The sequence below is a fragment of the Carlito syrichta genome, unplaced genomic scaffold (genome assembly GCF_000164805.1).
Source record: "Carlito syrichta isolate Samal-C Ts95f unplaced genomic scaffold, Tarsius_syrichta-2.0.1 Scaffold305701, whole genome shotgun sequence".
Lineage (NCBI taxonomy): Eukaryota > Metazoa > Chordata > Mammalia > Primates > Tarsiidae > Carlito > Carlito syrichta.
Window position 1 is genome coordinate 416,667 of NW_007249797.1, and position 3,402 is coordinate 420,068.

Sequence of the window (3,402 nt, forward strand, 5' to 3'; positions counted from 1 at the left end):
TTAGTGTCATTTGTGTCTGCCAGTTCCTTATCCATAAAAGTAGCACATACTTTATCTGGTCCCAATTTCTTTTACAGTAGTGAAGGTCAGAGAAAGAGTCCAAGGAGGTTACGAATATGAAAGAAGTGTAGACACATTCAAAATGTAAATAAAAAACAGAAATGATGGAATGACCCATCAGATATACATCTTGAATGTACAACTCTCTGTTGTGTAACCCAACTGTACACACTCAGCCCAGAAGAAATGCTATGAACTCTGTGGCTGCCTATCACCTAGCTGAGGGTTCAACATTTGAGACATAAAAAAAGAGAAAACACACATGCTAAAGTGACATTGATTCACGTACACTTCTACGGTTAAACATTCTTTCTTCATCCCTACATTTTGCTCCAAACACATTTCTTAAAAAATATATGAGGAGGCTTAAAATAGGCTAAAAATGCATATAAATAATACTTACAAATCAAAATATCAGAAAGGAAAAATGAATATAGTAGAAATTAAATATTTAAGTCCTAAAGGCAAGAGGAAGGAAATTGCAATCAGTTAGATAAGGGGCCCGAATGTGAGTAATAATGGTTACACAGTTCTCTGGCAAAGCCCCAAGAGTAAAACTTCAATGCTGAAGAAAATGTTCTTAATAAGTTAGTTCAGAAAAAACTAACTTATTAAGTTAGTAATTTTATAGCAAACTTCAAATTCTAGTATTATTGGTTGTTAATCAAAATTCTATGTGTTGCTGTTCATGTTCAAAAAAGAAGTTAAAAGTTTTATCCACTATGTTTAACAAAAATAATAGAAGTCATTATTAGAAGATAAGAAAAAACCTTTATATACATACATACACTCACACACACTGTAAATCGGATTTAGCAAATCAGAATATTTTAATAACAATTGTCTTTAGCACTCTAATCCTATGGTTGGTTTCTGCTTGCTGAAAGTCAAATTTTATTTTTATTTTTACTCTAGAGTGGGAGAAAAAGATCTAAGGGTGTGGAGAAGGGTTGGTCTCCTCACAGCATTCCATTCACATGAACAATACAGATTTGACAAGATGTGACTTCTTACTTACCAGGTGGAAAAAGGTGTGGTAAACGGTCCACTTGACATGCTTTTAATTCTTGCCTTTTCTTTTTTCTATAGCCTTCCCAAATGACCTTGAGAAGAGATTTTACAACCATTTAACATTTTTATTTTCTGAACACATGTTGCTTCTTCCATGATACAGTAATATACTTTACCATCAGTGATATTGACTCTGTGTTTTGATTTTGCTTCAAATAGTGTCTTACTTTACATTAGGTTATATCATTGCTTTTAAACTGTCACAGTGAAACATTCTTTGAGTGACCACATATCAAATAGCCTAAATCTTCATCTTTCCTTCATTCTTTTAAAAGCTGTATTATTGAGAATCTTCTATGCAAAAAAGCACTATTTTAATATGTCCCTCAAATTATTCCTTACTTAATTATCATCTGGCAAATAGCACTATTTCAGTGGCCCATTCTCAGGTCAAAAACATTACAGACATCCTTAAGTCCTCTATTTCTCTCACACTCACTTCTCAGCATCCAAAAATGGGGTCAATGTATCCCATGTAGCCACCCTTTCCGCTGCTGAAAATTCAGTAGTTCACTGGAACTCCAAAACATCTTCTTGAAGGGACCTTTTCACTCTTGCTCCCTATAATCTATTATCCTCTCAGTGATCTTTTTTAAAGCATAAATTGTATCACAACACATTCCAGCTAAAAACTCTGCAGTTGTTTCCCACTACAATTGCAGTAAAACTCTAATTTTGCCTACAAGATCCTGCAAAAACTGACTGATCTTTGTGTTCCTGACCTCGTCTTCTCTATCGCCCCATTTAATTTGTTCTAAGTATTTAGACCCTCCATATGTTCCTCAAACAAAGCTTATTTCTCTCATGGGGTCTTTGCACCTTTGTTCCTTCTACCACAGCTCTTTTCCTCGAGGTAGCTGTCTGCCTGGCTTCTTTTACTCTTTGGGGTCTCAGCTCCAAGATCACCATCTCTGAGATGTCTTCTTCGACTACCCCAGGCAAAGTTGGACAGTTAAGATTTGGAAGAGTCACACTCTGTTGATAATGTTGCCCACAATATGATACAAATTATCTTAACTCTATGAGAACTCTAAATAAAATTGATTTTTAGTTGTGTAGACTTGCTTGATGAAACTAGGATATTGCCGTTGGGAATTGTAATGAAGCACAGTACTCTGGAAAGAGCATTGATATGGAGGAAGACTATTTGGATTTAAGCCCTAGCTCTTTCATTTACTAATTTCAGGACCTTAAGAAAATTGCTTAGCACATTCTGAAACTTGGTTTCCTTGTCTGTAAAATGTGTATATAGTATCAAAACCATGGGTTTACTGTAAAAATTACATAGTGTATGTGTACCTAGAATATAGTAGCTACTAAATGGTGCTAGTTTTTTGTGTTTGTTTCTTTTATTCTCAAATTGGACTTTCTATCTAAGTTGCTTATGTATACTGAGATTGCTTCTCTAAAGGAAGAAGTGACTAGTCTATAACACATGGTTGAGTAAGTTATGGTAACAGTTCTTTCCAGGTATTCTAGTAACAGATATTTGTCAGTCAGGACACATCTAATTTCTAGACTAAATCATACCATCATAAACAAGAAAGAAGAGGGGGAAAGAAAGAAGGAAGGAAGGAAGGAAGGGAGGGAGGGAAGGAAGGAGGGAGGGAGGGAGAGAATTATCTTTTTCTTTTTTTTCTTTTTTTTTTTTTGAGTTGGAGTCTTACTCTGTCACCCAGACTGGAGTGCAGTGGCCGCTCCCGGCCACCGCAGCCTCGACCTGCTGGGCTCCGGCGATCCTTCCGCCTCAGCCTTCCGAGAGGGAGGGAATTATCTTATTGGGTAGTCTGGCATTTTAAATATCTTATAGTAATTTGAAACATTCAAATTATATAAGAATGTGTCTATTTACTTATTCATTTAACAAATATATGTGGGGCACCAGGTACTGTTCAAGTACAGCAAATATTGCATTATAACACAAACAAGGAAAAACCTCTGACTGTTTGACTCTTGCACTGTTCACCATCACACCTTAGGGTAAAATCACATTTAATCTATTGCTTTTACTCTTTACCTTAAACGCTAAACTTAGAGTAAGAGGACTTGGGTTCTAGTCTGGGTTTTACCTATCATTTACTATGTGGTTTGGGGTTAAGGACATCTTCTCTAAACCATAATTTTCAAGGCATTATACATGGTTATATCTGCTAAATTAAACTAAATTTGGCCAGAAGATGCCTTTGCACTTTTAGTTCCCACATAAAGAACTGCACCCAAGTAATTTAATATGTAAACTAACTGGAAGCCTAATTGAAGAGTATACTTTTG